The sequence below is a fragment of the Dysidea avara genome, chromosome 2, assembly GCF_963678975.1.
Source record: "Dysidea avara chromosome 2, odDysAvar1.4, whole genome shotgun sequence".
Classification (NCBI taxonomy): Eukaryota; Metazoa; Porifera; class Demospongiae; order Dictyoceratida; family Dysideidae; genus Dysidea; species Dysidea avara.
The window spans coordinates 3,812,607-3,839,454 of NC_089273.1; the positions used below are offsets into that span (position 1 = coordinate 3,812,607).

General features: G+C 38.3%; 1 protein-coding gene across 1 annotated transcript in view; it reads right to left on the reverse strand.

Annotated features, from left to right (window-relative positions):
• Positions 1-26,848, reverse strand: part of LOC136246437 (pleckstrin homology domain-containing family G member 1-like) — a 356,327-nt gene that overhangs the window by 308,822 nt on the left and 20,657 nt on the right. The window contains exons 9-19 of the mRNA XM_066037880.1: positions 25,534-25,711; positions 23,840-23,892; positions 23,170-23,207; positions 19,895-20,068; positions 18,108-18,270; positions 18,045-18,061; positions 17,907-17,963; positions 5,356-5,655; positions 3,156-3,274; positions 287-379; positions 96-146 (exon numbers count right to left, since the gene is read on the reverse strand). The gene's annotated coding sequence lies outside the window, so the exon portion shown is untranslated. The remainder of the gene's footprint in view (positions 1-95; positions 147-286; positions 380-3,155; positions 3,275-5,355; positions 5,656-17,906; positions 17,964-18,044; positions 18,062-18,107; positions 18,271-19,894; positions 20,069-23,169; positions 23,208-23,839; positions 23,893-25,533; positions 25,712-26,848) is intronic.

Sequence of the window (26,848 nt, forward strand, 5' to 3'; positions counted from 1 at the left end):
TTAACAGGTTCCAGTGTAATATGGAACAGAACAAAGAACACCTCTTCAGCTACTATTGGATAGTGACTTACTAAATACAAGCATATGTGACTTACAATAATGTCTTCTTTCCCATCCTCTCCAGTACTTAAACAATCATTGATCTTCTGTAATAGCAATAAACAAATGATGAATTATTTGTATGTTTAACTGTACATATGTCAGCATATACAGTAAACAGTCCTTGTACTTACAAATAAATATGAAATATAAACAACCACACACACACACACACACACGTACACACTTCTGGTATTAGTGAATGCCACAACACTCTCTGGACAGGTTTCAACAGGTAGGCTCCTAACGGTAACATGTGTCCAAGTTTCTGTTGACATTTCTGTACAACAATACAATAGAGTGATCACATCGTATCATACACTATCAATAAACAGTTGTGAAATCAGAGGACTTTGTAAGCTAATGTATGACTGGCATTTCAAGTGAACACCTACTGGAGGCTTAGAAACATTACACAATTATATTGTGATGGCTATGCTCCACCAGTAGTATACTACTGGACCAATCAACTTATGTTTGATGTGTATTAGTCACAAAGTGCTGAGAAAATTGGAGCAGAAGCCATGACTTGTGTGTGTTCACAACTGGGCCAATGGAGCACCATGATATCACATTATCAAATACCCTGACAGGAATTAGTTACAATATCGTAGACTTCCAAAAAATTCAGCAGAAATAAATTAATTTCATTCTGAGTCTGGCCGAAGAATTAGGAAAACAATGTACCAACCCGGTGCTATTGTCGAATTATTCCTAATACAGACTGCAAGCTTTATGGCTATGTTATTTGCGATCCGTTTACTGCTTATTTTCTGGATTTCTTTCTACAGGGACCAACAGGAATGACCTTGAGATGGAACTGATGATACCACAATACTCACTTGGCCGCAGTGCTATATACTATGATTGCCTACATTATCCAGGAGGGATGGTCAATGTCATTATTACATTGATTTTGAATACAGTCATCCAGATGTAATATTAAGGATTTCAACAAGTAAAAAGTAGAAACCACAATCAATAATAAATAAAGCATCTCGTGACAAATCTCTATACCAGATGCTGCATGAAGTGTTCCATGGCTTAACTAAGCATTATCCGAGGGTGAATCAGGTTACAAGGAGAAGTGGGGCCAAGAGAGACGTTATTCTGTGAACAGAAATGAAGATCGTTTTGCGGTAGCCATGATGCTTGCTGAGATGTCACACATTGGGCACGTTCCAACAATTTCACACTCGGTGCTTCATCCAGCATAGAGGTAGCATATCGTGTGAGGGCACTGGTAATCCTAAGTACTCAAGAGACCTTCGTCAACTAGTACTCCAAGTGCCAAAAAATTTGCACGCTTATAGTTAGAAATTTCTTGTGCTTGCCGAAATTTAGAGTATGTAGGGCCCCGCTACAGCGCAGGGACTGGACCACGCGTTTCCTTCACTACAATTCTTATTAACGCGTCTCAATTACATCTTCACGCATGCGTACACAACACATGACATACACTATAGTGATATACAGCCTGGTTCTCCAACTCCGTTACAAGTACATTGCGTTCAAAGCACGGGGAGTGCCAAATATTTAGCAATACCGAATTTTTAGGGTATCCATGAATAACTTTTACTTGTGGTATATATCTAACTTTGGATAATAACTACAGATTAACACTTGACTGTTTTAACACAAATAAACAATACCGGCTTGATTAAAATGTGTATTAGTAGATTACCAAGATACTGTGAAATACCGGATACCGGGGTATTTTCTCAATACCGGATATACCTGGAGCAAAAATACAGCACTAATCCTAGTACAAAGTATCTTGTGTCACATTCCCACATCTCACCAAACTGTACATTACAACACTTAAACTAGAAAACCAGATTATGATTTAAATAAAACAACAACAATTTAAAACGTACAATACTTAAAGATTTACACACATACATGATTTCAAACAGTGATACAGTATCTCATGATATGTGACCCAGTCTGAGAAAACCGGTCTTATCACCCATTTGATTTTTCACCTAAGACACAAAGCTACATGAATACACTATCTAATTCCATAATCAAAATCAGCTAGACTTGAGTGGTCTGGTTTTGCTGGCTGCTTTTCCCAAGCCCAGTGGTGATCCGTACATGCAGTGTGGGGCATTAATGGAGCTCTGGTCAGCCTGGAAATGACTGTACGTGGCTGTACAGCTCTGTGGTGTTGAATAAGTACCTCTGCTGTGAATTTCCTTTCATTTTAGCCAATTTTGAGACCTCAATGGTCAAAAACTTGGCCTAATTCATCCCTACGCCTTCCTTTTCAATCTTTGAACACCATCTTTCCCTCCTTCCAGGCCCCCTGCCTCCCACCCATTTTGCAGCTTGCCTGATACATGCAGTCAACCTCGGTTTAAAAACTATCTAAAATGGCGGGAAACTTAGTTGTTGACTACTTGCACAGTGGATGCTGTGGAAGGTAAGGAATTGGTATGAAACGTGTGAAAATTTGGTACACATAGCTTCAACCATTGACGAGCTATAACACAGTAAATACTTAAACTGGCGTTTCTTGATACTTTTAAATAGGCGATAAACCCGGTTTTCTCAGACTGGGTCACATACGTTCATGCAGTCTCTTAAAAATAAAGATTTTATTAATTGGCAATAACAAGAGGAGAACCTGTATTATAACAATAACTACACACATGACACAAAGAAAGGTACAACACCTCCACCCAGAACATGACACATCACTACATACATGGCACAAAGAAAGGTACAACACCTCCACCCAGAATATGACACATCACTACACACATGGCACAAAGAAAGGTAATCCTCGACCCACAACACATCACTGCACAGACGGTGTAAACAGAACACACAATATTCCCTAGTTTATGTCATCACCATAGACACAGTACAACTCAACACTAACAGTACAAAAGATATGGGACACTACAATAATGTCAACACAGGTCAAGAGATAAACAGATTAACACCTTAGTGATATTCATAACAACCAGCTGACTGTATGTGAACACTTCTGTACCATAATAATACACACAGACAGACAGATGGACAGACAGACAGACACAGTTACATACATTATTGTTTTGCTTGTACATGAAGTGATCTTCTTTCTTCTTAGTAGAGGAAGAAGTGTCTCTGTTGTCAACCTGTTGTTAGTATTGACTGGCTTACCACCGAGAAACCTTATTGTGTCCTGTAGTAAAATAGAGTGTTAACTGTATGTGAAATATTTGAAATACATGTTAAATGCATCAAATATGTACAAATGGATGACGTAGTCTTATGACAATAACACAACAGTGACTGTTCCATTAGAATAACTCAGCAACACAGCTCTAACAACACACACACACACACACACACACACACACACACACACACACACACACACACACACACACACACACACACACACACACACACACACACACACACACACACACACACACACACACACACTGCCAAAATTGTGTACACATTTTTTATTGAGTGCAATAAAGCGAGTACAGAGAGGAACCTTAGTTAAAAGAAAATTTTACAGATCAAAAATTCTTTAAAATTTTGCTACTACATATCAACAGACACACAACTTTACACTCTATACAACAATCTTCACATTATTTTGTTGCTACAATACTGGACCTTGTTAGGCCTTTAAAAATTCTGTCACTTCATTAAAACATACAAGGTGTGTTGTTCCTCTGGTATACACTGCACACTTTTATACACTAAGATGTAAGCAGTAATTGTGGGTTTGAGTTTGTGTGTGTTATGATGAGGTGGAGTTGTTAACAACATGTCATTTGTACTCTAACAGGTAGAACAGGAGGGGAGTTATGAAAACCTGGACCGGACCAAAAGTCAATTCTCCAGGTAAGCAAGATTAGCCATGTTATAAATATTTACTGCCATTTACATCCTCTATAGTACTTATACACTACTCACTTTGCAGCAACTCTGCCAAGCACGCGGTCGCGATGGTTGAGCAACACGAAGCATCCACTGTAGAACAACTAACTAAACTAAAACACTTTCTAATGTGCTTTACTACATGATCACTACAAACCTACGTATTCTCCTGCTGTACTTGCATAGAACTGGCACACACGAGTGGATGCACGAATTTGTTAGAGTCATGCGTTTCACTCTAGAAATCTATACTGAAATAATTTAAGTACCGCCTGCCTACCTTGCTTAATTCCATGTGTTATCTATCACCAAATTGATTTCGAGACAAATTAGACATTTTAACTGCTAATTTAGTCTCAATCACTTTGTACAGCATGACTCTAATAAATTCAGGCAGCGACTCGTGTGTGTGCCAGTTCTATGCAAACACATACAGCAGGAGAACACATAGTTTTGTAGCGATCATGTAGTAAAGCACATAAGAATGTGTTTTAGTTCAGTTAGTTGTTCTACAGTGGATACTTCGTGTTGCTCAACCATTGTGATCGTGTGCTTGGCAGAGTTGCTACAAGGTGAGTGGTGTATAAGCGATATAGAGAATGTAAATAGCAGTAAATATTTATAACATGGCTAATCTTGCATACCTGGAGAATTGACTTTTGGTCCGGTCCAGTCCAGGTTTTCATAACCCCCGAACAGGAGAGTCAGTTCTCCATTTAATATAACCGTGTAGATTACTTCCCCAGTTAACACGAGGTCCCCATTAATAAAGCTGGTCATTCTCTAACTCTTAAAACCCACACATATAATATACCTTAGTAACAATTCACTGAAAAATACACACACTGATAAATCGACTTTTACACGTAACCTCAAACAGATTACTGTCACTATGGAACACAATTTGTGTTATTATAAATAATGTAATAAAGAATAAAATGTTACCTAGGGGAATACCCTGTGACCAAGTCAAAGGTTGCCATAACAACAAAGTTTATACAATTCAAACACTCATGGTACAAACTATTCATAACTCCTTCCCAGTTCACTACATTGAGCTGATAATGTTACAACATCTAAAACTGATGTTAGTTGAACATTAATAAATTGACTACTGTGTCATATTCATTCACTATCGGTCTAGTCCTTCATAACAAGTCAGTGAATGTTGTTACAATTATTTATCTTTTTCTGAGTACACAAATGATATGTTTTCTATTGTTGGATGGTTTTAGGGTTTGTACATTTGTTCCAGCTCTACCATATGTACATGGTCAACACATGACTACTACAGTACTACCTTCACACAGACATACAATATTTGTATAACATACTACACACAGACAGATGGACAGACACACTTACCTGTGACGGCAACTATCTCAGAGGTGACAACATGGGTGACAGGTTGATACTCTCTCCTAACCTCTCACTCTCCTATGCCATTATCTACCTGAGGGGACTGCTCTGATCCACATAATCCCAACCATTAGGATGTATAACACTGGTCCCTAAGGCCCCAACTTGTTCATCACTCTTAGGACTTGTTAGATGAGACTGGAATACCATCTGACCATGAGGGTGTTCTGCGTCTGTCATCTTGTTGAGATCATGTGATCTGACTACCTTGTACTAACAGTGGTGGTCAGCACTACTTGAATCAACCTGTAACAGAACAAATTTAATGAGACACGTATGACAAGTTAGTCAGTATGGTGTACGTATGTATAACTACTCTATGATGACCATGGAATTATTGTGTTGTAACACAATTTTATGAAATGTGCTACACAATAGGGTTGAGACAAATAGTTCGAAGCTTCGTTCGGTTTCATAACATTCGGATGCTGCTTTAATTCACCAAAGCTTCGTTACCATGGATACTAGCAAGTTAAACCAGTTACACAACTATTTCACTCCTTGTGGAAGTTGCTATTTGCTTATTTTTTTGGAGTAGTTATAGTTTAAACAATAGTTGTACTGGAGCTATAACAAAGTGTAGGAGTTTGTACTACAGTGTACACCCTAATAACCATAAATTGTGTTCATTAATTGTTGACATGACATCTGTAACAAAGCTTCAAAGCTTCGGTAACATTTTCAAAAGAAGCTTCCGAGGATGTATTTGTACATTCGTTCCAACCCTACTACACAAGGACACAGATATTAAACTACACTACTAGTGTACATGGTTGAGAGGTAGAGGATGACAGATATACTACAGAGTTAACAAAACTATATCATTGACTATGACACAATTGTGTAGTCAGTCAAACACACAAGATAAACAAGTGGTTAGTGACATGTATTATCCTGGAGGTAATATTTGTAGACCAACATGTAACCATCAATATATTAGTTACAGGTCAAACAGGTTTCAAGTTTCAGATAGTCAAACCCTTGTCCTGGGCGATTTATCACATTAACAGCTGAACAACAAACGTGACCCAGCGGGCTTATTGCCTATTTAAAAGTATCGAGAAATGCCGGTTTTAAGTATTTAGTGTGTTGCAGCTCGCCAATGGTTGAAGCTATGTGTACCAAATTTTCACACGTTTTACACCAATTCCTTACCTTCCACAGCATCCACTGTGCAAGTAGCCAACAACTAAGTCTCAGATAGTTTTTAAACCGAGGTTGACTGTATTAGGCAAGCTGCAAAATGGGTGGGAGGCAGGGGGCCTGAAGGTAGGCAAGATGGTGTTCACAAATTGAAAAGGAAGGCGTAGGGATGAATTAGGCCAAGTTTTGGGCCATCGAGGTCTCAAAATTGGCTAAAATGAAAGGAAATTCACAGAAGAGGTACCACAGAGCTGTACAGCTACATACAGTCATCCCCAAGCTTACCAGAGCTCCATTAAGGCCCCACACCGCATGTACGGATTACCACTGGGCTTGGGAAAAGCAGCCAGCAAAACCAGACCACTCAAGTCTAGCTCATTTTGATTGTGGAGATAGTTAGTTCATGTAGCTTTGTGTCCTGGGTGAAAATCGAATCTGCTGACATGGGAAATAAGACCGGTTTTCTCAGACTGGGTTACAAATGTTGATTCTTGCAATAAACCTTCTATCTGCTGGTCTGAGCTGTCTGTCTACACATGAACAACTCCGGTAGTTGTGGGAAACACAGTTATTATTTCCAGTCAACCAACACTGAGATGTCCATGTACCACTCATACACTCAGCTGGGGCAGGACTAGTAACACACAGGAAGACTGTACAAGTCTTACAGATAGAGGACACACAACCTGAAGTTCCAGAATGATACCTAAAACACTACTCAACACAAGGACAGGTTCCACAGTTGACATGTGAGCAAAGTTGCTTGCTCAAGGTAACAACAGTAACAGTAACTGAGCATTAAACTTGGAACCTTTCAATTACCAGTTAGTTGGTATAGCCACTTAGCTATGATACCTCACACAATGCATGCACGCACACACGTGGACAGACAAACAGACAGACACACACACACACTGCAAATCTGCACAACAGCAGCATCAATCACAGTCAGAGCATGATGATGTGTAAAATCACCTAATGTAACGTTAACTTTAATCTCAGAATCAGTATTTTCCATGACAACATTACATCAGTAGCATACACAGGTAAAATGACATCATCATAACATCATCACAAAAAAATTGTTATGCACAGTGAAACCTCTAGGACCATGAGATTGGACCTACTAGACGTGGCCGCATGGAAATACCTTATACAGTGAAAATCACCTTTACAGAATAGCCTTACTCCATTCAGCATCAATTCATCAATTATAGCATTAAAATAAATGCCATAACTTGAACCTTTTGCTTGCTAGCCTGTATGTCTGCCACCTGACCACAGTCACAAGGCTAGAGGCCAAACAAAGCAGCACACAACCACCATTATATGCCACAACAACAAACTCACTGGTGGGATGTAGAGGAGGTTGGAAGGCTTCTCAAGTCACATGACAAATAAGGGTATTTACATTGATGGAAATAAATTATTATGATCATTGATTAGTCTGTGGCTTATTACAGAATTTTTAGCACCTGTGCATTAGGCAACAGGCACGCCCCTTGCTATTCTACATCCTTATGTTTAAAATAGAACTAGTGTACCATTTTTTACCCAAAAGACATGAAAATTTTGGAAGAGTTACTGTAATAATTTTGCTAAAAAAGAGTGCTTGCGGTTTTTTGATAGCAACTTCGGGTGACAAATAGCATGGAAGTGAAAGGAAAGATTGGTGACAGTGTCAAACTGGAAGTTGAGTATCTGATGATTGAGAAGCCAGAAGACAAAAATAAAAACACACAATAGTTTGTACTGTTTTGTATAGTGTATCATGAAAGTATCACGGCTCTAGTGTGTAAACTGTAAGACTAGTTCTAGTTTAAAGGGAAAAATTATAACTTGCATTCTACAGCAAATTAGCAGTTGGGTTTGGATTAAAGTGTGTTCTAGTGTTAGCTTATATCCAGTAACAAAGTACAGTATATTTGTCCAAACCATTTGTGAGTTGTGGAAATTTCATGGGAGCCATACATGAACTATACCTTTAATAAGAGCTATGAAATTTTGTGTTGATCACATTTTTGAGATTGTAAGGCAGGGTATAACATGAAGGAGGGCAGCAACATCGAATGTTGGCCATGAGAATCTCATTTCTAGCCTTCTTTGTGGTGGCCAGTTGTTGCTATCATTCATCTGGAGGCTTTCTTCATCTTTCTAGTCTCGTGTGACCCTGGCTACGACGCATGCCAATGAAGTACGCTGCATAGAATGACTTCTTGTGTGTTTATTCATAGTGTTTTCTCAGGTGTGACTCCTCTCTCTATCTTTCTAGCTTGTCAACAAAGACATTTACAGCATCTGTGACCTGGTGTGTAATCTCACGTGATTTATACTTAGCCCAAGTTTAAAACTAACCTATTCAGTGGGGCTTAATGGGGCTCATTGTGCCAATGCCATATACTTGTCATATTTCATCAATCAGGAGGTATTTCAGTACCCAAGAACGTCCAGCACACTTTTCAATGCAGACCATTGGGCTCATGTGCACGCTTTCAACCTCCTCTGGGTGGGATGTGCCTTTTGTATTCCTGATGAATGTCTGCCTTCTGTGTTTTGTCATTTCTTTTATCTTCAATTAAATGATCCTCTTCTATCCAGGAAACCATACAAAGACATTAATCTTCCATATCGACACTTTCCTTGAAAGAGCATATCTAGATGCAACAAAACTATTTGAGGTGTTTAACAGACTGGTAGCCGCTAAGCTGTGCTGCTTTTAAAACAATTGCCACACCCCTTAAAGATCAAAATGTGACACGACAATCTAGCTTCATAGGAAAACAAGGTGTTGTGTCATGTCCACTAGCTTGATCTAATGTGTAGCTTAGTGACAAGATCGAGATACCACACTAACATATTTCATAGCTAGTTCTAGCAAAAAAGAACCAAACTAGTGCAATAAAAATTGTGACCTAATTTTAGAAAACCGTCGATATCCGCACAATTTTCAAAATGCATTTTATTTGTTCTTTGTTTTCTACAGGGACAGAGGAATGGACTAGCCAAGTTTCAGCTTCCTAAGTTAAGCAGCATTGGAAATACAGCACTAGACAATCGGACGAGCAAATAATTTGATATGTACAGAAGCTATCGAGAAAAGAATCTACAGGCGCTTACATAAACCATCATAACTTACTGATACAACGACGTACGGAATTGAATCTTGGCTCATTGTGTTCGCCATACATTTGTGCATCCACCAAGGTATAGTTTGTCCCCAGGCATGCTTCTTTGTTCAAGAAGGAAGGCAAATTCACTGAAAAACGATCGTCGGTAAATTATTTCGTCACCGCAATGTAAACAAACGTCTGTAACATTGGAATCTTTTCGTGTATGGAGATGAAACAAAGATTTTTGTACTCCCTATGAACAGACGAACATGATGATGCCCAGGATTTATCCATTGGCGACTTAATTCGCTCACCAGCGAGGCAATACAAACTTGCATAATTTTTTTTCTGGAGCTTGTGTTTTTTACCCATAGTTTTTAAATGCGTTTTATTACAAAAGTATTGTTGTGCGTATATCGACGGTTTTCCAAAATTCGGTCACAATTATATAATTTAAAAATGAGGTATGCTTCCAGCAATAAAACAAGAGATGATGATAGCTGTGAGGGAAAATCCCTAGTTTCGTACTTGGAATTGTAGTAAAGTGGGGAAACCCCTACTTTTGAATCCACCATCTCTTGTTTCACTACTTCTTATCGCTGGAACCACACGTACCTCATTTTTAAATTATATAATTTTTATTTACAATAAATTTTATTGCACTAACTTTAAAGTGGTCACTATAATGAGCTTGTCTCAGGGAGGGTAGGACAAGCTCACGTAAATACGTAATAACATTGCGCAAATGCTGAAAGTATTTCACATGAACTGAATAGACCCTGTACAAAAAGTAGAGGGAGGGGATTGACGGGGATTAATACATATTTTAGTTCTACTTATTTTGTTGTTTGCAATGATGTGATTCACGATTAGAAAAACGCTGCCGTTATGGAGTAATTAGACTTACAATGATGACGATGTGTGGCGGTGACGACTTTCACATCAACAGTAACAGTGGTCATCAATGATTACAATACAATTGTTTTTTGTATGATCTATTAATTTCAACAGGTAGTATGAATATGTTTAAAACAAATATTTTTGTTAGCGCTCCGTAGTGCACGTGGTCCTGTCCTACCCCCCTGAGCTTGTCTTATTAAAGAGGTGGTAATATAAGGTTTCACTGTACTAATATTATAGAATATACTAAAACACTTTGTTGTTACAGGCCCACAAGCTGTTAACAAGATACAACAACAAACAATAGTGTCAGTTATACAATCACTCAGGACCACCACTTTGGTCAGGTACCACAATATAACACCTTCACATGACTACATTCAACCATAGATATACGACTCTTAATAGGGATTGGAAATGGCGTCACACACCCAGTATACTACTTGTACATTTGACGACACCAGGTAGATACAAGGCACATTTCGCTTGCTACCGCTTTGAAGAGCATGAGAAGACTAACACTTCTTCTTATTGTAGACTATTACTGTAGGTTTTGTATAATATGAAAGTTCTGTAAGGTTGAATGCAGAGGAGGTTGGACACACTTTAAGCACGACCAAATATTATTGCCGTTAATTGCATTATTTTAATTGGTACTTCACGTGACACTCAATAGTCTCAATACAAAAAATACAAATGGTGGAGTAGAGTGGGGTATAGTGGAGTAGAGTGGAGTAGACTTGATAATCAAATCACTCTTCACATAAGTTTCATGAAGAAATTTTGTTAAAGCACTTAGAATTTGGGTGAAATTGCTAAACCACCTTTTCATGTGCATAACTTCGCCTGACTAATCTCGTATGTATTTGTAGACAGAAATCACGACATCTCACTGAATTGCATCGAGACAACCCTTTACTTCACTTCATAAAACAGACTTTCGTAAAACTTGTTTTAGCGGTGCTTAAGGGTTGAATGATACAAGCTGCTTTGGTGGAAGCCATTGAGTGGCCTTTCCCACAAAAGAAACTTGTTATATCGTGCTATTTTGTTATCGTCTCTACACCAAGGTACCTGTAGCCTCTACACACACTTCCTGGTATCAATGATACGTGGCTTTTTAGAACACTTTTGGTCATTAGAATTGAACAGAACAGTTTGTAAGTCATACCCCTGGTTTAAATACTGCACATTCCTTAGTTACAACATTGCTTGGTGCTGTAATACCCTCATATTTCTGTTCTTAAACTCTGCACGGTTGTTGTGTAGCACAACTATTTGTCTATCAAGCATTAATCTAATGCCCAAACCATTGAACAAAGCTAGTAATACTGTGACACACTTTGTTAACGGGTCCTAACCCCTCTCACAAAACCTGCAAAACTCCCATCAATGGCCAATAATTCAGTATGTGGTACAAATTACAGGAACCACATGCCCATTCAAAACACGGCTATTTTAGGCATGTGACGCCATTTCCTCTTTTAAGAGTCGTATATCTATGATTCAACATGTATACTTGATGTACAGTACATAATGCATAGACCAGTAACACCATAACATTGTGATCAGCAATATGACCATATTTAGCTTGAAATACATTTAAGGTTTGCAAGCAGCAATTTGTAACCTCAGTTGGTATAGTCTTATCCTCCAGTTTGCCAACCTACATACTTAGTAATCTGGAGTGAGTTATAGGATTAGCCTAGCTTACATCCAAATAAGGTGATGAGTTATGCAGAGAGAGTGCCCATATATGGTTTTCTTAGTAAGCAATGTGCAATATCTAGCCATGTCTCTGCCTACTCACAGGTGATACAGCAATCATGGCTTAGCCACCATTTGACTTGCAAAATCACTCTTTAGCTGATAAAATATTTTAATTTTACCGACCTACTGACCCTGTACTTGGCTGAATTTGGCCCAAGAAACAAAATATTTAGTTGAAGTAGCCTAGTTACAGGTTGCACATCTTGCAGGACATCCATGGTTACAAAGGGATTGATGGGGTAAAGCACTACCACTATTGACAAAACTGTCTGTCAATTCCTACAATATAAAAGTAGTTCTCAATATAGAACTAAAGTATTAATTCTATATAACATTGTAGTTCTATATTCACAGGTCAAACACTGATCAACACTTCAAATAACAGATCAAGGTGAAACGTTGTCCAGTCAAGACCACAAGGACTTTGACAGTGGTAGTAAAGCAACCTATAGCTCATATCACTACCTTGTATTGTATATAGTGTACTTCCCCAACAAACATATTGGTCTGTTTACATGCCGGGACTATAAGAAAATAAAAAACTAATGTTAAACATCTGAGTGACATGTTACTGTACGTTAGACTTTAAATTGACCAGCTACTGAAAGTGATTTAGGCCACAATTTGGTGATCTTCTTGTTTCTCATGAGTATCCACATGTATTTTCACTGCCACAGGTATTTCCCCATTATTACAGATTAATCATTATTTGTCTGAACAACAAAATATTGAGGTTAGTTTTCAAGATTGCCACACCTGTACAGCAGCTACTGTACCTCATGTACTGTACAAGTAATGTTTATTGGAGTGTCAGATTTGTATAGTGAGCCCTTCATCGTTATAATGTTTACAGAATTTTACAAGCAAAAAGTGTCAAACAGTGCCACTGTGCTTGTTAGTGGAGCTGACAGTACATCAGAAATTGTCCAGTATCTTGTCATAGCCTAGCAATTGTGGCATGTGGTGTGATAATGACCCACCCGCCCGCACACCAGCCTCGCACCTGCCTGTACTCCACTTTTTAAATCTTCTGATGAGAAACTGAAAATCATCAAATAGTTGCCTTATGAACGAGAGTAGTCTCGCGTGACCAGACCACTTTTTCTCTTTATCACTGGGTACGGAGAAACAATGACAAAGTGAAAAAAAAGTGGTCCGCGGTTTGAGACTACTCCAGGTGGGCTAACAAAACATATTTAACAGACCAATTGGAGGATTATACATCCCGTACAAACACATCACAAACACTTACTACACGCGATCACTTTTGGTATCGTTCCTACTCTCGCTCCTTATGCTGCGTTCCTGTTAATAACCATTTTGCCTGCTTCACTTCCCCACGAGTATCCACCAGTCATCGTATACCCTCCGTATATTACCTACACCAGTCGCGTGATTTTGGTAGTGGTTGTCCTTGCCGATAGCTGATAGTCACTCTATAACAGGTGTTTGTGTGTGTTGTGTAGTATATTATTGATTCTTGTTCGTGTTGTGTCCTCGGGCGAGGCCACTTAGCAACGCACAATTTCCGGTCCTGACATGCTATCTATGCAGATAGGTAGCTATACCGTGGGTAGCTAATGCGCCTATCAATTGTAACCCCCAGTACGGGATCTATAGGGGGTTTATACGGGGGTTCACCTACAAAGTTACCCCCAGTAGTGGGGCTTTTGACACTAGCATTTTATAACAATCCAATTGTGTAACTAGCTATGTTTAGTTAAATCACATGACGTTGACCCGTAGCCAGCGAACCGGCGTTGATCATGGAGTGGGGGAATACCTCCGGGGAATATAGGTGGTAGGTAGGGGATTAGACAAACACTTAGGCCCCAGTAGTGGGGTTATTGCTCTTGCAGGGTGTCAAATCCCCACCTTGTCCCCACATGGCCCGTACTGGGGGGTAGGGGCCCGGGTAGGGGCCTAACCGGCATTGATAGGTGCATAACAGCTAGTAAAAGATCAGTATACTCGGGAATTTAATCACGTTGCACTTGTCTTATGAAATAATTAGATAATTATAGTGAGTAGTGACTATTTAATAGCAGGCACCGGGTGTCTCAGTGGCCCAGATTTTAAGTTGAGAGCCCTGAATGTCTTAATATTTAAATCAGAGAAAGAGCTGACAATGTTGTTGTCTAGTTTGTACAGTGAAGCACACAGTAGCATGATAGCTCTTATGCACATATGTAGCTGTTTTGTAATACCAGTACAGGCCAGTGGCGGATCTAGGAATTTTCAGAGTGGGTTTCAGGTTCAGGAAGTTCAGTTTCAATAACTGTGATCCCAGCCTTGAGAAGTGCATAGCTAGTCCAGCTGGGGTGAATGTTAACTCAGTCTGGATAGCTCAGTGGCCTGGTGGCTATACTTAGATCTATAAACTAGCTAGCAATGAATCAGTAAAAATCACTCTACAACATTGTTTCATACTTGAATCTGGCCTTCGCAGAAAGTTTTGTCTATGCTTGTACTCATTAAAACGACAATTACTTTTAGAGGCCCTTAACACGCTTAAACGTTGTATTAGCTTTTTCACTGATTTCAAAGGCAAAAATACGATGTTTGGCCAGTAATAAAAGGTCCCAATGTAATACACAGCAGTGTTGGGCAAGTTACTTTGTAAAAGTAACTAGTTACATATTACATATTACTTGCAACTGAACTATTTAGTTACAGTTACATATTACCCATAAAATAAAGTAACTGTAATAATATTACATATTATATTACTTTGTGTCCACAGCCTTAAGCTGTCACGTGTGAAACTACCACCTTATCACGTGACATGATTGCGCTGTTGGACAATATGCAAATTTTGGTTATAAGTAAGAAACTGGTGAATAAGCTTCATTCAGTAGGCCTCGTTACTTCGCTGTGGCTAGGCATTACTCAGAGGATAACTAACGAGATTAGTAACTTCGTTACTTGTAGTAATAATATTACGTAATATTAGACTCGTTACAGTAACTATATTACTTAGGTAACGCGTTACATTTGTAAGTAAAGTAGCTTGCATTATATTACCTGTTTTTATAGCGTATTTCGTTATATTACTTTGTTACCACAAAAGTAATAATATTACGTAACGCGTTACATAAGTAGCGCGTTACTCCCAACACTGGTAATACACTATGTATAACTGTTGGTGATTTATCACCCACACGAATCGTATATAAATTTGGGGCGCATACACCATTTTCAGAGGGGGTTTCAGCTGAAACCATTACAACCCCCCTGTATCCACCACTACAAGCTGATCATGACCAGTGGTTATAACAGTGGACATACTACACATTCCTTTCTGTGTTATGTGATGTGTAGGAGTATTATAGCTTAGGTCTACTCTAATGAATAAGTGAATGTGAACTATCTCATCTACTGATCACATGCTCCACAAGAAGAAACATTACCTTAAAGATTATAGCTATAATTCCCTTTATATGTTTTTCACTATTAATCCTTAAAGCCACATAAAACTTTACAAAAAAATACATGCACCACATCCACATAAGCCGCTATAGTGGACATTGATATTGATCGATTGATAACTCATATACGGAAGGTCACACATACTTGTAAATAAGATGTTTGAAATGCTGACATCACAAATAATAAAATGGTGTCAAAGTTTTACTGATTCTAATACTACATTGCCAACTTATGCTGGTTGAAACACAGGAGTGTAAATCTGCATAATGTTTTAGAGAAGAAGATATACAGTATCTTTGAGGTTTGTAAACACTGTGGGCTCTAGTGTTGTAAAATGTGTCCATCGATCTACAAGTTGATATGGTCCAGTGTCACTTTCAGCAAGTCCCTCAAGATTAGTGTGAAACGTTTGGGTGAGCTGATGGCGATTCTTGCCGATTGAGGATAGATTTTTAACTGAAACCAGACAAAGAAGACCATGAAACACATGGAGAAACAGTACTAACTGTTTTATTATTGATAATCCCTAAAGCAGACCCCATATTTTGCTTTCAAGAACTCCTCTGCCTGGTAGTAGCTAATACTGCCCATTGTCTCATTTATGCATGTTGGAATCTGATTGGCATGCAATGTAGAGATTTAGTTCATATTGACAAAATCTGCATTAACATAGAGATGAAAGAGATTTATTCATGATTAGCATTATGATTATAGAATCATTTTAGTAAACCCGCCATCCTCCCTCCTACCCCCCAATCAGTGCCTGTTACTGTTATAGGACTGTACCAATACCACATTTTACATTCGGTACCGATATCCAATATTTATTGTCTATTTCCAGTACAGGTTTTTTATGTCATATAACACAGCCGATACTTAAAGTTGAACCGATATGCATTACAGCATAAGAATATGTAGGATGATCACTATGGCTGTGTTAACAGTATAAGTATAGTTATCTTGATGAAAACTGTAAGAAATGCAATAGAATTTTTTTTTTTTAAAAAGTACATATTACCCTAAAGGAAGAAAGTTAGGTTGTACTAAAGGCACTTTTGGATTTGATTATACTTAACCAGTATAGCCAAGGCACCATGAAGGTATTGTGAGGCTGGTCTCTGATTTATTTTATTTTTTATTTGTGACTCATACAGTACTACCATATTGTACAATAAACAGTCACACTAGTTAAACTGCTCTAGTCAGGTAGAATAATGGAGCACGGTTGCTAAATTATTTAACCAATTACTGAAAGACAGTATACAGTAGTTCCAACTGGTTGGAAACAGTCTCTTATAGTTCACTGTGGGTGATGATTGTGACGACGTGAACAATTATAGGCCCATATCTGTGATTCCTGTCCTTGTCAAAGCATTAGAAAAGATTGTGTCAATTCAGTTTAGTTGATACTTGGAGCAAAACAAATTACTTCATCCTCACCAAGGTGTGGAAAATCAGCAGAGGACATCTTGCTTCATGCTGTACATCATATAGAGGAGGGAAAGTAGTGTGTGCTGCTTTTCTTGACCTTTGTAAAGCGTTTGACTCCCTTGACCACTGTTTACTATTGGAAAGCATCAACAAATCTTGGTGTTACACCTTCTGTACTATCTTGGTTTCAAAACTATTTAACTGATAGAGATCATAAGTGCTGTTATAAGTCTTCAGAATGGAGAGAAATGAAAGGTGGGATTCCTCAAGGCAATGTACTGGGACCATTGTTATTCTTGATATATATGAATGATCTACCTTTACAGGTTACTAATATGGGCCAGTATGATACAACATTTATTTGTAGTGGAGCTACTCCTTCCATTACAGCAGCTACCATGAACACACAGTTACATCTGATACATAACTGGATCACTAACAGTAAAATGAGATTAAACTGGCAAAATGTGTCACGTGATTCAAATTTGGTTCTAAAAAGTTTTCATCATATCAGTAGTAGATAATTCTAACCTGAAATCAGTACATAAACCAAAGTACTTGTGTGTGTTGTTTTTGACTGTATGTTATCATGAACCTACCATGTATCTCAAGTTTGTAAGAAAATGTCATACTATCATTTTAGTGGTCACAAACATTGTCTGAATGCTGACTTGCTATACGTAGTTACTGTTAGATGTATTAATCTTATCTCACTTGTATTATGTCCTTCCTGTGTGGGGTCCTCCACTTTGTCAGCAGTCCTTGTATTGGCTAGAACGTATACAAAACAGGACAGTGTGGATGTGCAAGTAACTATCTAAGTTTGACCATGTACATGCATCCAGTACTGACCATAACAGTCCTCTTGTCTAATGTTTCACCAATATCAACAAGTCAAATGTATTCCTTTGTTACCTTTGATTCAGTTGACCGCTGCCATTCTCAGTATAATACTAGGACAAATGATCATTTCACTGATTCACAGAGGCTACACCTTCAGGTTTACTGCTTCTCACTGATGGCATACGATACCATCTTCCTTCCATCCTACTATCAAAGACCTCCATTACCAGTGATCCTGCCATGATAATATCATGTTTATCTACTTAATGACTTGTAATAATTAGCTTGTGTTTGTAGTCTGTTTTGTAATTGTATTTTATATACATAGTATGTCCAGTTGTTCTCACTTGTAGCTTTATATTTGTTCAGCTAATATCTGTACTGTATATCTTTAGTGTAGTTGTATGTTGTTACTCTTGCAAGGAAGATTGGCCCTAGCTGATTACATGGAGTTTAAACTATAATAAGTCAAATTGATATGAAATACTTTAGTACAACAACCAGCTGAGAGAAGAAAGAATGTTTACAGCTGAAATATCAATGTTAATGGTCTAATAATAATAATAATAATTGATTGACATTTTACTGACAAATAATATGACCTAATTGTGATAAAACTGTTGACGTATGCAGATCAATAGATTGTGAGATATGTAAATAATTATAAACATTTCAATTTTAGCGAAGTCAAAAACTATGAGTTTGAAATTTAGACCACTCAAACATTGTCTTTAGCCCACAGCAAACTAGTTATTGATATAACCATGATTTTCCATGATAGTATCTGTAACACAAGCATACCATTATGTGTGTTAGGAGGGCAATTCCCTATATGCCTAAATACCAGCTCTAAAGATTACAGTACCTGTAACACTCTATTTGAAAAAAATTACATCTAGGCAACTATCCAAAGTGTCTATGCCTCTAGTATCTTGCCAGTGACAGTTAAAGGAGCCAGAGCATTCCCAGTACCTGGCACACATCTCTACAAGCAGCCTACAACCACACATCTCTACAACCAACCACAAGCAGCCTAATCAACACCTCACAATAGCCAACACCACTGGACACTATACAAGTGATGAATAGAACTCTCTATACACTGGAACCATATAAGAGAAATACACCTTGATATGCGAGCTACAGTGTAGAGCTATGAAAATGGACAAAATACCATAACCGGTTACTGGGTAAATCATAACTTCCGGTTATCCGGTTAACTCAACTTAATCTAATTTTTATGCTGGACTTGTGTAGTTTTGTAAGCTAACTGCACCTTAAAATGTATAGAATAGTTTATCAGATTGTATTAGTAGTGGCCAAAGTAATAGACAACAACTAAGGCTGAACCCCACAACAAGTGTGATTATCAATGTTGAAGAATGAAGATTACCCAAACACCACATTGTTGACCGAAATATTAGAAATCAGTTCTATGATAACTGAATTTATAAAAATTACTAGTCGATTAATCGGCTAACCATAATTAAGTGTATAAGTTATGTGTATAACTTGTGTTAACCATAATTAGAACAGTACACGCACACATGGACACACACTACACACTACACACAAACACACTACAAACATACAAACTCATACACTACACAGACACAGAGACACATACACACACACTACAAACACTCACACTACAAACACACACACTACAAACACTCACACTACAAACACACATACACACACGCACACTACAAACACTCACACTACAAACACACATACACTACAAACACTACACACACACACACACACACACTACACACACACACACACACACACTACACACACACACACACACACACACACACACACACACACACACACACACACACACACACACTAACATGGTGTTGCTACATCTGTCTGGTCATTCCTAGTGACATTTGGTAGTTTAGAGTGTGCCTTCTCATGACGTAACAAGCTGCTACTCTTAGGATAAGACTTGTCGCTGGTGGTAGCTGTCACGTGCCTCATCTGGTGACTCTGCTCTCCCAACATGTAATAGTCTTGTGGTGGTCCTGTAAGAAAGTATGGTGAGATCTTACTATGTGAAATAAACCACAAGCAATTACAGGCTGACAACATGTCAATATACAAACTGTTTACACACACAATACACAAACAGTCTCAATGTATACTAACTCATGAGGTGTTCTGTCTACACAACTGTGTAGGAAGAAATAAAGAACATAGTAGGGTCAAAAACTGTGGTTTCGTGACCAACCTCTGGCTAACAAAGTTTGATGGTGTAATATTGTACTTAGGGTATTTTAAACAAAATGAGCTCCCACGCCGCTTTTTAAAGTCTGGGGAAAGTTCAGTAGAGCCGAAAGTCTAATATGGCTACTAGCTGACATGCGCAAAAATAAAATAATGATAAAAATTCAAATAAAGGTTCTTTTTAGACTAATTTGGGGTCAAGGAATCCATTTCTGATGTTATTTTTGTGACTGGATGTTCCTATAACCTAGAAATTTAAGTTTGGTAGCTACCGGAACAAACAATTAGCTAGCTGTTTACAGTGATTAAGCCTTGTTCTTTCAGCTCCTCAGTCAATAGTATCCCTCTTGACAGTGCACGACCCCCTTGACAGAGTTAGCTGACTAAAACTAGCTGACTGTCAATTCTTTGCAATGAGAAGCAATTAATGGCTGATTCCAAAAAATTGTCAACAACATTGGTTGAATTCAAGCTGCTCAGGTGAATAGAAAGTAACTCTCTCAAAAGCATGAGGAATATACTCCAGCACGTATGCACAGAGATGGGCAAGCTGTACAAGATCTAACATCATACTTTAATATTGCTTTCCATTTGATCCGGCATTGCCTGCTCTAAGAGCCTCACAATTAGCTATTCCAGCTACACCTGAGCTCATTTCAGACTTCAAGAAGGCCAAGCAAGATAGGGAGACCCAGCTGATAAAAATTTTCATGGATGAGCGCATCTATTCTAAAGAAAAATCCATCCATGATTGCATAAAACGTAATTCACATCTCACCTTTGCAGGGATTCCATCAAGAAAAGTCTCTGAAAACACACTAAAAATAAAACAAGGAGAAATGGATAGCAGGATACTAGCATCCATGTTGATGTCAATGGTCTACTGTTTCTACCTGAGCTCATGAAACATCGTATATCTGAAGAATACCTAACACTGTTCAATTCCAATGGTACTTTCAGAAAGACTCAAAAGAGCAAACTTCTGCAGAAGTTAGCATTACTGCCTCTTGATGTCAACTCCTACACAGCATTAGTGGACAAGATGTAGTGCCTAGCATCACCTATGTGTCAAGAGTGATGGGCCTCCACACACTTGGGGTGACTACACCAACAAAATAGGGTCTGTGATCCTGGCACAGCATGTCAGTATTACCACTATCATCTGCATCAATGATCCCCATGACTATGCTGAGTCCACTGATCAAAGATAAGCATGAATTGCGCATTCAGGGTCAAGATCCCATATCCAATGTATATATGAAGCCAGCTGATCTATTTCCCATGGTCTGCAATTCAAGACAATTCTCTGCACTGCTGGCAACAAGAAATGCCTCCAGGCTCTAATCAAAACTCATCAGCTCTCAGAACTGTCTAAGTCTATCAGTCAGGAACTAGTCTACTCAGTGGGTGAGGACTGAGTGAGTCTGTCAACTGGTGACACCAAAGAAAGCCTGAGTTTTAGCCAGGGTGGGGCTGACACAATTATGCTATCTGTTTATGCAGCTCTAAGATCGATATCACCTGGTTATAGCAATCTCATAGTAATCGATGCAGAAGACACAGATGTGTACATTCAGGCTGCAGCCATTTCACATGACATTCCAGGTATTATAATACCTCTAAGAAGCAATTTTTTTTTCTGCAGAGGCATGTGTACTGAATATTTTGCCAAATCTCTTATACCTTTTTGTGTCTTGTCTGGCTGTGATGCCAACAGCTGTTTTTCTGGGCACAGCAAGATATCCCTCTATGAGAAATTGTCAAAAAGTACTGAGGCCGGTAGCCTCATCTCAAAGTGTAGAGAAGGCCTTCTGCTGAGTGATGATGTCTTGAATGACCTTAAGTCCTTTGTTATCCGCTACATCTATGGAGACACACAAAATTCTTCTCTGAATCTAGCCTGTGCAACCAAATGGAAAAGCCTAAAGAAAAAATCTTCGGTGCGTTTGCTTCCTGATGATGACAATCTTGAGCAGCATATCAAATGTGCCAACTTTTTAGCCTATGTTCAGTGCCACCCTGACCTGAGAAGACACCCCTCTCCTATAGGTCATGTTTGGGAATTGGTGAATGGCCAGTGTGCCACACAAACCTGCCCTTCCAATTTCACTTCCAGTCCCATCAGTGTGACAGGATGGCTATGACTTTGCCAATTCAGAGCTGAATCTGAAGCTGCATCTGAATCTGATTTTGATACTGAACCTGAATCATCAAATGAGTTGGAGTCATTGGATGAACCTTGAATTAGACTTAACACACTGTTTATATTACATATTATTGAGCAAAATTCTTAAAATTTTACATTAACAGAACATCCAATCACAAAAATAACATCAGAAATGGATTGCTTGACCCCAAATTAGTTTTAAAAGAACCTTTATTTGAATTTTTATCATTATTTTTGCGCATGTCAGTTAGTAGCCATTTTGGACTTTTGGTTCTACCGAACTTTCCCCGGACTTTAAAAAGCGGCGTGGGAGCCCATTTTGTTTAAAATACCCTAAAGTACAATATTAAACCATCAAACTTTGTTAGCCAGAGGTTGGTCACGAAACCACAATTTTTGACCCTACTAACACTAAAGACTTACTAATAACTCAAATACCACCATATAACCTCCTTGAAGTTCTATTAGAGTATATTCATCCTTATAGCAGTTAGTGGTCATGACTGGTCCAATAGGTAATAGTGTGGTCTGATGCCAGTTCATAATCCACTCTGATGTTATACAGCAACAACATAATAATATCAATTCTTTAAGTTACTCTAATAGAACAGTCAGTCAGTCAACTACTCTAATAGAGCAGTCATCAATGTACAACTCAACAAGTTTAATAAATTCAAGTGCAATGTTACACTACATATGATATCAACACCACACAATGAGGTGATAACTTACTGAACTAGATTTCTGTACTTTCTTGCCACTAGCAATATCTGGAATGTGAAACAACATCATGAGATGAACATTGTACTACTGAGACCTGCTCACTGTGTACAAAGCCAACTATACCAACTTAAGTTTCAGCATCACTACCGTATCTCTGGTTATTTTCAAATGGTTTTTTGTTTGGATTATTTTGAAGAGGCTCTTCTTTCAAAAATAAATTATCTCCTGCTTGTAAATAAATTGCCACAATTAAAGTTCACATGACTGGCATGAACATATAATCGCTCCACGCTCGTGTTATAGCACAGTATTAGTGGTTTAGCAGTATCATTGAACAGATGATCACAGACCTGCCATTGTTGAGAAATGACATGTGATCAAGCCAGTGGCCGATTAGAATTTGCTCCACTAGAGACTTCCCCAGACTTTCTCCAGTACATATGGACAGGGAATAATTCTCTGTTGGCAAGATATCACACATTTGTGACACAATTTCCATTTGTTTTCAAAACGTACACTCTTAAAAATAAAACTTCAAAATTCGGATATTGCCTCTTGTGCAAAATTTTCAGCTTTGAAAATAACCCACTATACGACAATTTGTCAATCAACTAATATTGACGCTGGCTTCAGAACTGACCCTAATCATTACATAATGAGACTACAGTCAGTTACTAACCTAATGTTCCATGTCTCTTCTTCTTGCCCATATCAGGAATAAGATTGTATGATCTGTGTAACACAACTATTATGATCAGAATACTACCATATATGGGTACAATCTGATATGTGCTTACAGTACAAGGTTCAATTAGGGATCATAGAAATAACAAGTAGTGAAACAAGTGAGGTCACCTACACCTACAGGTATACTACCTACTCCATGACCAAATAAGGTATATCTGTAGGTACAGGGAACATCAACTTGTATCAATACTTTTTTCTATGATCCCTAATTTGACTTAAAATTCCAAAAAAAAACAAACTTTGAACAACTAGTTAAAATGAGAATTAAAAGAACTGCTGAACTGCTGGCAAATTACAATATTTAGTCTTCCAGTTCACCTACAACTTAATCTGCAATACTTTTGTCACCTTGATCTATTATGATAATTACATTAGAGATTAATAACTACATGTGCAAAGCACATGCAAGCTAGGAGGGTATGGGGACATGCTCCTCCTGAAAATTTTACAAAAACAGATGCTTTGAAATGGAATCTAGAGGCTTTTTTGCCATGCAAAGTATCTTGCTACTTTCTTTTTTTAATATCAAGATAGCATAGACCAAGCAGTATAATTAGAGCAATGTTATATAATCTACTGACTGTTCTATTAGAGTATCACACTGACTGCTCAATTAGAGTATTTCAATCTTTTTACAAATTCAAGTATCTGAAAATTGGCATTGGTTAATCACAGTGGCTCTTTGAACTACTATTCCTCTCACTGGTCTGCTGCTTCCTACACATCCCAACCGCTGCACACAGATCTAAGTAGATAGCACCTTCAAAATACCCAACAGTATGCCACACCGTTGATGTGGGCGAGACATGGGTGCAGCAGGAGTAATGGCAAAACTGGAGATGCCATCTTACTAGCTTACGTTGTTCTGCTTAGATCATGCGTGCTATATTGTGATATAGTTTCTAGCTATTGTATTGCAACATAAAAAATATGTCTTATGTTGGCTATATATATCACCCAGGACTATTATGTGGCCATCTCAGCAAAAGCCTGCTTAGTTTTCACAACCTCGTGTTTTGGTAATAACAAAATTTAAAACAAATGATGAAACTACACGTGCTACAAAGAAAAACACACGTAGGCAAGTTTTAATCAAGCCATTACTCAAGGGAAGCTAGTCTCAAACCAATTAATTGTATATACCACCTTGTTTGCCTGCTCATGGGGAGTTTGAATATCCTCATTTTGTTTGATTAGCCCCAACAGTGTGCATGCCACATGTGCTTCCTTATGATGCAGCAAAATTGATGTTACTTCTTTATATAAAAATGTTTATTGTAAGTGACTACAGTGATGAAACTATATTGATTCATTTGCCAATTCATGATGGACATTGTAAGCCAAATCCCAACTCTGTAGACTAATGCAAACAAAAATTAAGGCAGCAAATTTAAATGCTTGCAGTATTTTCATTGTAGTTGCTGTATATTTAGATTCTTTGCTCTTCCTACCATCTAGTGCTATAATTCCAAAACTGCTAACCATAATTTGGACACCAGATAAGGCTGAGAAAATAAAATGAAATTTGGAAGTTGTGTGAACCAGGCAGAATCCACTGAGATGGTCACATATTCATACGCAAGTTTCACACACACAATCACAAACACAAAGATGATAAGTACACACCTTAGAGAAGTCCCTCTTGACCACACTACTCTTATTAGTGCTCTCCTCCACCTCATCACTGTCATCATCATCATCCAGTAGGGTAGGACTAGTAATGTCCAATGACCTCCTGATGTTCAACTCATCTGTCTTCTTATCTGTCACTGGGTACTCTTACTCCTTAAAACTGTGGTATGAGCTAGTGGAGATGAGAGGTGTATCATAACAGAGAACTAGCTAACACACAATACACGACGGACACCACACTGGTATATTTTTAACATACAACTTCAGAGTTGTAGTTATCTGATCACTAGAGGCTTGCATAACTACTGGGTTGTCCACTGTATTGGGAAGTGAGCTGGAGGATACTTACTGATCTTATCATACGTATGTATTACTGAACACATGGATTAACTGCCATCTACTGATGACTGTAAACAAAGAACTGTAACTTAGTTAAACAAGGTGTGAAATGGTACCTACATAGGGTAATTTAACTTACTAGACCAAAACTTTCATAAACCACTCTAAATAAAAACTATGCAAATCTTAAAAATGGTTAATATCTACACAACACAATTCACCATTCAATAGCACATCACACCATGTTATGGCTAAATTTGTTCTTTATATGGCTGCTACTGTAATGACATCAGGTACTGTGATAAGCAGAACCTGAGGATAAATCCTGGGACACACACACACACGTGCGCACACACACACACACGTGCGCACACACACACACACACACACACACGCACACACACACATACTACACCCACACACACACACACACACACACACACTCACTACAGTACAAATACACACACACGCACGCACACACGCACGCACACACACACACACATACTACACTAGTGGTGTGCGATATAGGATATTTTCCTATCACGATTATTGCACACAATTATCACGATACAATATATATCACGACAGTGGCATAGCCAGACTTTTCGCCATGCCTGGGCAATGGGTGGGCAAGCCATTTCCCATGCAACACACGTACACATGCTCATCTTCATATGGACATCAATATAACATTTTAAAAATGCATTATGTATCATCCTACACTACTGTTAGTCTGGCGCCGCCCGCCCTTCGCATAAAGTAAGGGTCTGGTGAAATAGAGATACTAAATCATTTCTAGCACCAAGATTCGGCGTTAGCCAATTAGTGCATGCCAATGACCTTCACACAGAAATCGCCATGGCAACACAATGCTTTTGTTCGAATTGAAGTGCAATCATCTGACGTAACTAGCATACATACGCTGTCTAATTGAATTCCTTTTGAAATGATTAGGTATTTGTATTTCACC